Source organism: Lathyrus oleraceus, chromosome 5 (genome assembly GCF_024323335.1).
Source record: "Lathyrus oleraceus cultivar Zhongwan6 chromosome 5, CAAS_Psat_ZW6_1.0, whole genome shotgun sequence".
NCBI classification, from domain to species: Eukaryota; Viridiplantae; Streptophyta; class Magnoliopsida; order Fabales; family Fabaceae; genus Lathyrus; species Lathyrus oleraceus.
Genome location: NC_066583.1, coordinates 32,107,302 through 32,116,080, shown reverse-complemented (window position 1 = coordinate 32,116,080; position 8,779 = coordinate 32,107,302).

The following is an 8,779-nucleotide window of genomic DNA, read 5'->3' as shown; positions in this document are numbered from 1 at the left end:
TGGGTTGTGTTATCGGTCAGCAAGATGAATCAGGAAAGAATATGCTATTTACTACTTGAGCAAGAAGTTCACCGATTGTGAGTCTCGATATTCAATGCTTGAGAAAACCTGTTGTGCTTTGGCTTGGGCTGCTAAGCGCTTGCGCCAATATATGTTAAATCATACGACGTGGTTGATATCCAGAATGAATCCAATCAAGTATATCTTCGAGAAGTCTGCTTTAACAAGGAGGATTGCCCGTTGGCAGATGTTGTTATCTGAGTATGATATTGAGTATCGAGCTCAGAAGGCTATTAAAGGTAGTATTTTGGCTTACCACTTGGCACATCAGCCGATTGAGGATTATCAGTCAGTTCAGTATGACTTCCCAGATGAGGAAATTATGTATTTGAAAATGAAAGATTGTGATGAGCCTACGCTCGATGAAGGGCCAGAGCCTGGTTCCAGATGGAGTATGGTGTTTGATGGCGCTGTAAATCAATATGGAAACGGTATTGGGGCAGTGATTATTACTCATCAGGGCACGCATATTCCTTTTACAGCAAGGCTAACTTTCAGATGCACGAATAATATGGCTGAGTATGAGGCCTATATTATGGGATTGGAGGAATGCGTTGATCTTAGGATCAAGCATCTTGATGTATATGGTGATTCGGCCCTCGTTGTTAATCAGATTAAGGGTGAATGGGAAACGAATCAGCCTGGCCTCATTCCATATAGGGATTATGCGAGGAGGATTTCAACGTTCTTTACTAAGGTTGACTTCCATCATATTCCTCGAGATGAGAATCAAATGGCAGATGCTCTTGCTACACTTGCTTCAATGATTATGGTCAGACTTTGGAATGAAGTTCCCAATATCACTGTGATGCGCTTGGACAGACCAACTCATGTATTTGCAGTAGAAGAGGAAAAAGATGATAAGCCATGGTACTATGACATCAAGTGTTTCCTTCAGAGCCAGATTTACCCACCAGGGGAATCTGTGAAAGATAGGAAAACTTTGAGGAGATTGTCAGGAAGCTTCTACCTCAATGGTGATGTACTTTACAAGAGAAATTTTGACATGGTGCTGCTCAGATGCGTGGATAGACACGAAGCAGACTTGTTGATGACTGAGGTCCATGAAGGTTCATTTGGTACTCATTCCAATGGACATGCCATGGCTAGAAAAATATTGAGAGCAGGCTACTATTGGCTGAAAATGGAGTCTGACTGCTACAAATACGTGAAGAAATGCCATAAGTGTCAGATTTATGCGGACAAGATTCATATTCCCTTGACACTTCTGAATGTGATTTCATCACCATGGCCTTTCTCCATGTGGGGAATTGACATGATCGGCATGATAGAGCCGAAAGCGTCCAATGGACACAGATTTATTCTCGTAGCAATTGATTACTTCACCAAGTGGGTTGAAGCGGCATCATATGCAAATGTGACCAAATAGGTGGTCGTGAAGTTTATCAAGAATCAACTCATATGCCGTTATGGTGTGCCAGATAAGATCATTACTGATAACAGATCTAACCTGAACAACAAAATGATGGAAGAGCTGTGTAGTGAGATCAAGATTGCGCATCACAACTCTTCTCCCTATAGACCCAAGATGAACGGGGTTGTTGAAGCTGCTAATAAGAATATCAAGAGGATTATCCAAAAGATGGTTGTCACGTACAAAGATTGGCATGAGATGTTGCCATTTGCTTTGCATGGATATCGTACATCTGTTCGTACTTCAACAGGGGCAACCCCTTTCTCTCTCGTTTATGGCATGGAGGCTATGCTCCCAGTAGAGGTGGAGATCCCATCAATGAGAGTCTTGATGGAAGCCAAGTTGACTGATGCTGAATGGGTTCAGAGTCGTTATGACCAGCTGAATTTGATAGAAGAAAAGAGATTGACTGCCATGTGCCATGGTCAATTATATCAGCAGAGGATGAAGAAAGCTTTTGATAAGAAGGTCAAGCCTCGTGTTTTCCGAGAAGGTGACCTTGTGCTCAAGAAAGTCTTGTCTTTCGCGCCCGATTCCAGGGGCAAGTGGACTCCAAACTATGAAGGTCCATATGTTGTTAAAAGAGCCTTTTCAGGCGGTGCTTTGATACTTACAACTATGGATGGGGAGGATTTCACTCGTCCTGTGAATTCAGATGCAGTCAAGAAATACTTCGCCTAAAAATAAAAACAGAATAGCTCGCTAAGTTGAAAACCCGAAAGGGCGGCTTAGGCAAAAATGAGCGTCTCGGTGGATTGAAAACCCGAAAGGGCGATCCAGGCAAAAGTTAGAGACATAAAAAATGAATATATGTATCCCGCTAGATTGAGTACCTCATCCTGGGGCAATTTAGGCAAAAATTAGGGATTTGGCAAGTAACTGCATCCTGACAAGGCTTTGTTCTACAACTGTCATCCGTCAGAGATTCTTGCTCATTCGTCATCAACCAAAGCTACAAATACATCAGATTCAGAATTGGTGGAGAAATGGTCATTATGTTCAATGTAGCCCTTTTCCAATATATATCACCAATTTCAAATTTGTAAAGATCTATGGGGTCTTGCCATTTGCAGACTACCATTCCATCAAATAAATTTGAGCCTTTGTCCAAATTATTTGCACTTTTATTTGTTTCTATTCAACAAATATTTTACATGTTTTAATTGAAAAAATATCATTGTTTTGAATAATCGAATTTTTCATAACTTGTTTTTAAGTAAAGTGAACATGCACAATGACATAAGGATACCTAAGAGATCTTCAGTGCTCTCCCAAGGATGGTATGATCCCCAACAGGGTAAGACATTTGTTCACATTCCCGACATGCTTGTATCTTCTTCCTCCGGGGCCTTTTGTGGTTTTTTCTACTAAGCGGAGTGTTTGGTAAGATATTCACCACTCTTCCCTTCAGTAGAGTAGCGACCTTTCCTTCTCAGCAGGTGTGATCTTTGGTAGTACAGTATTTGGTGATGACCTTGGAAGCTTCCTGTTTAGTGGTTGTTCCCCACAGATCCCCCACCTCCTCGGATAGATTCCCCAGTAGAGTTGCTTATGTGGCGGATTTTATCTGTGCAATAACTCCTGCCCCCCAGCTGGAATGACTGATGTTCATCCCCCTGTAGAGATCTTTGCTTCCTGGTATCACTTGCCCTCATCAGATTGGATACTCTCCGGTGAACCTGGCTTTCTCTCTTGGGATGTAGTACCGGATGTTTGTGTACTTATCCCTTGGAGCTGTTTGTGTTAGAAATGTCTGTTTGTCAGCATTCATCATACATAAACCATGCATGTGTGCATATAGTTTTCAAACATTCAGATATTCATGATTGCATTCTTTGCCATATATCTTTGTTTATTATCCCCTGCTAGTGGGTAATATGCTTCCCAAGCAGATGTCGGTGTCTGATCCCTCAATATAGAGTCAACCCTTTAAGCAGAAAGTGTTTATCTTTCCTTCCATATTCCCCACCGAGTTATATCCTCGTGGATGATGGTTGTTTCTGTTCCTTCCCAACATATATCGGGATGGGTTTCCCTATTGAGTTATATCCTCACTGGGACGAGTTTTGATTCAGCTTGCCTCTTTAGTTTGATCCTAGATTGACCTTTTGTGACTATTCCCTGCGCTTCACTGTGGTATAAATGAATAATTGCTCAGTAATTAGTAATCATTCATCTTACCCCCCGGCGGAATCTATGGTTTTCTACCTTTATACCGGTAGTTGTAAACCCTATTTCATCCCCTTGCAGAGTTAACCTTTTGTTCGTCCTAATCGATGATGGTTACTCTTCTGGGGTTTTCTACCCAGTATTCGGTAGATGTAATCCCCTCCTTGACGGTTATCATTTATCCAATATTCGGTGTTGATATTCCCTCATTCTTTTGGATAATTGCTCTGATTAAGCAGTTTATCCCCAGCAGGTCATCTCTCACATACCGGTCGCCGGTAATGTTTGTTGCTCCCTTTGAATGGTCATCATTATATTGTTGGTGTAAGCCCTAGAGGCCAATACTTTTGGTACTTGTATCGAATTATTTATTAATAATAAAATGCATTTTCTTTATTATGGTTGATTAATAAAGTCCCTGGAATAGATAGTCCGTTTAATGTATTAAGTGTGACTTAATCATGAGAGCACATTAAACATAAGGACATTATTCTTAAAGTATCCGTAGTCGAGCTTTAGTGTGAAGTGGGATAACATTAAAGCATTAAGACTATTATGTTTGTAGACTGATGATCACATCTCATGGATCATGGATAAAGAGTTATCAAGTCTTAAACATTGGTATGAATATTAGGAGTAATATTTATACCGGATTGACCCGCTATGAGAATACTATATAGAAAGTTATGCAAAGTGTCATAAGTTATTCTCATGGTGATAATAGTGTATACCACTCTTCGACCTGAAACCACTATGGATCCTAGATGTAGAGTTGAGTGCTTTATTGTTGATCCAACATTGTCTGTAACTGGATAACCATAAAGACAGTTGATGGGTACTCCACAAAGCATGCTGAGGGACATGAGTGTCCTAGATGGAATTTGCCCATCCTGCGTAACAGGATAAATGTCTATGGGTCAAATATTGAACTGGATAAGGGTGACACGGTCTATACCTTGTGTTCAATATAGACATAAGGGCAAAGGGGTAATTATACACATAATTATTATCACAGGAGGTTTGTCAGATCACATGATATTTTCGTGACTTGGGTAGCAGTGATGTGTTGCTAGATACCGCTCACTGTTTATTATGTTAAATGCGTGATTTAATATAATTGCCAACGTCGCGAAAACCTACAGGGTCACACACAAAGGACGGATTGATGAGAGATAGAGTAACTAAGGAACATCGTAAGGTACGATGCACTTAAGTGGAATACGAAATATGGTAAGGTACCACATACTTAAGTGATTTTGGCATATTATGAGATATGGGCCAAAATACACTTAAGTGGGCTTTTTAGCTTGAAGCCCACACAAGTGGTTCTATAAATAGAACCCCTTGGGTAGAAGCATTGTCACTCCACTCAGACTGAAACTCAAGTAAAGACTTGGAATTTCGTTTCCCTCTCTCTCTCACTCAAAGCCTTCATTCGTACCAGCTAGCACTGAGATTGAAGGAACCCGTTCGTGTGGACTGAGTAGAGACGTTGCCATCGTTCAACGTTCGTGATCGCCCCGTGGATCTGTATCCAAGGTTTTGATCATTACAAGAGATCTGCACCAAAGGTTTGAATCGCCACAAGAGGTAACGATTCTATCACTAATCATGCCCATTCGTAAGGATCACTAAATGGAGAAATTTTTAAATTCCGCTGCGCCATGGATGACAATTCTTCTTTAGTGGTATCAGAGCCACTTATGAAACTGTTTTTGTTCTGTATTAATATGATTAAAAGACAGAATGAATCAAAAATTAAATTGAGATCGATCAAGTTATATATATGATATATATAATCCTGATGCAAAATACATTATATATGATATAGTGTTCTTGTTTCGTTCATTCAAACACTCAATGGTTGTTTTCCTTTGAGCGATCAATGGTCGTTTGCTTCTTGATCCGACATTAGTATGGTGAAGCAATGACATGTTGATCAATCATACTGAATCAACAATCAAGATGTGTTTGACGGTCTGAAATTGGTGCATCAGGGTTAGTGACGGCACAAGGGTTGTGTTGTCAGAGAGTTATGCGATTGGGGTTATGACTGCACAAGAGTTGTGCTTTCTAAACACTTTTTGGAACAATGTTAACCGGTTAACGCATATGGTTAACCGGTTAACGCAATACGAAATAAAATTTTTGAGTTTTTCAAACAGTGTTAACCGGTTAACGCAAGATGGAAAACAGTTTTCCAAGAGATTTTCAAACAGTGTTAACCGGTTACCGCATTTGGTTAACCGGTTAACGCAAGGCAGAAAACAATTTTGAACAGATTTCAAACAGTGTTAACCGGTTAACGCATATGGTTAACCGGTTAACGCAAGGCAAAATTCACCCGTTCGGCTAACTCAGTGCTTTAAAAGTATCAAGTGTTGATGCGAAAAGCGACATTGATTTTAAATGAATTGTTCATTAAAATGTGGTGATCGGTCGTCGAGATTTAATTTGATTTTAATTAATTAAAGGAGTTAATAATAATAATAAAGTGTTTATTATTGTCTTGTGGTGATCGGTTATGGCCTTAGTCTTCCTTTATTTTGTTTTGGGTTTTAAAATACGACCTGCGTGTCATGCCTCTCTCTTAATCTCCCAAATGTAACTTCTTTTCTCATCTCACTCCCTCGTATGTAAAATGAGTTTCTTTTATGTAATGTAATGATATGAAGAAAGCAAAGAAGTCAGTGCCAAAGGAGGACAACCTTGAAGATCTTGCTTGGAGAAGCTTAGATCGTTGTTAGGTTAGCTTAGGTTCTCTCATTGGCTTGGGAGAACAATTGCGCTAGGGGGCCATAACTGTTTCATTATGTTTGTATGTATGTTGATGCATGTGAATGTATGTTGATGCATGTGAATGTATGTTGATGCATGTGAATGTATGTTGATGCATGTGAGAGACGGTTTATATGATAAACAAGCCGGTGAGATCAAAAAAATTGCAATTCCCTCAAAATAAATATTAAGTTTATGCTTTCCAAGTTTTAACACTCATCAAGACTAGTATCGAATAATGTAGGTTTCGCCTACGCGAGGTGCATGTTCTATATTAGTAAGGTGCGATGGGATAATTGTAATATCCAACTGTTAAAACAATGGGTCAAACTTAACTAAACAAATTATAATAAGATTATATATATATATATGTTCAGAAGCAAGAGTTGGGAATGATCCATATGATGGATTGGAATAAGGAGTTATTCACCCAACTGAAATTTTCGAGAGTTGTATGAGATACAATTGGAAGGAGTTCCTACCTAAATAACCTAGTTTTGTGTAATCCGCCTACGCGGACTTAGAACGAAGTGAAATATGGATCTCGACCCACTAGAAAATCTTCCAACGGGATTTTCCGAATCAAATGATGAGGGTCATTTGTTTTGAGTAAAATAGTGGGAGCATATTTAATTAAAGGCCTAATTAAATATGTCAATGATACTTATATTTTCATTATTTCTTATGTAGATTACCATGACAACAAACACCTCTAACAACATCTTGCGATCGATCCTTGACAAAGAAAAATTGTCTGGGACAAATTTTCTGGATTGGCACCGAAACCTGAGGATTGTCCTCAAACATGATAAAAAGCTGTATGTCTTGGAGACACCTGTTCCTGAAGAGGAACCTCCTAGTTCTGCACCTAAGGCAGAAAGAGATGCTTATAAGAAGCATGTCGATGATGCCAATGAGACTGCTTGTCTCATGCTAGCTACCATGAACTCAGAATTGCAAAAGCAACATGAGAACATGTCAGCGTTCGATATGATCGAACACCTGAAGATGCTCTATCAAGAGCAAGCAAGGCATGAGAGGTTTGAAGTTTCAAAAGCCCTTTTTCAAAGCAAGTTAGCTGAGGGAGCGCCTGTAGGTCCCCATGTGCTCAAAATGATTGGGTATGTGGAAAACCTTGAGAGATTGGGTTTTCCCCTCGAAAAGGAACTTGTGACTGATTTGATCTTGCAATCGTTTCCAGATAGATTCAGTCAATTTGTCCTAAATTTCAATATGATTGATATGGACAAATCTCTTCCTGAACTGCTCGCCATGTTAAGAACTGCCGAGCAGAATCTGAAGTCAAAAGGGAAGTCCATTCTGATGATCGGAAATGGAAAGAGACAGAACAAAAGACCCACTAAGCAAGGTGATAAAGGGAAAGGCAAGGAAGTTGCCAAACCCAAACCCACCGTTGCTACTTTAAAGCCTAGTGGAGGCATAGCAAAAGAAGGCACCTGCTTCCATTGCGGTAAGACAGGACACTGGAAGAGAAACTACCCAAAGTACCTGGAAGATAAGAAGAATGGAGTAGAGACTTCAACTTCAGGTATTTTTGTTATTAATTCATCTACTTCTGCATTATGGGTATTAGATACTGGATGCGGTTCTCACATTTGTACAAATGTGCAGGGGCTGAAAAGGAGTAGAGATTTGGCAAAAGGTGAAGTCGATCTACGAGTTGGCTATGGAGCAAAGGTTGCTGCTTTAGCCGTAGGAACTTATGTATTGACTTTACCTAGTGGTTTAATAATTCAGTTAGAGAACTGTTATTATGTACCTACAATTAGCACGAATATTATTTCCGTTTCTTGTTTGGACAAGTTTGGTTTTCATTCATAATAAAGAACAATTGTTGCTCAATTTATCTGAATGATATATTCTATGCTACTGCACAAATGAACAATGGACTATATGTCCTTGATCTTGAAATGCCAATTTATAACATTAATACTAAAAGGATGAAACCTAATGAGTTAAATCTAACTTACCTTTGGCATTGTCGATTAGGCCACATAAATGAGAAACACGTTTCCAAACTCCATGAAGATGGACTGTTGGACTCTTTTGATTATGAATCATATGAGACATGCAGATCTTGTTTAATTGGAAAGATGACAAAGTCTCCATTCATAGGAAAAGGTGAAAGAGATAATGATCTTTTGGCCCTCATACATACTGATGTATGTGGACCACTGAACATACCAGCCAGAGGAGGTTTTCAATACTTCATCACATTCACTGATGATTTCAGTAGATATGGTTATGTGTATTTAATGAAACACAAATCAGAGTCCTTTGAAAAGTTCAAGGAATTCAAGAATGAAGTACAAAACC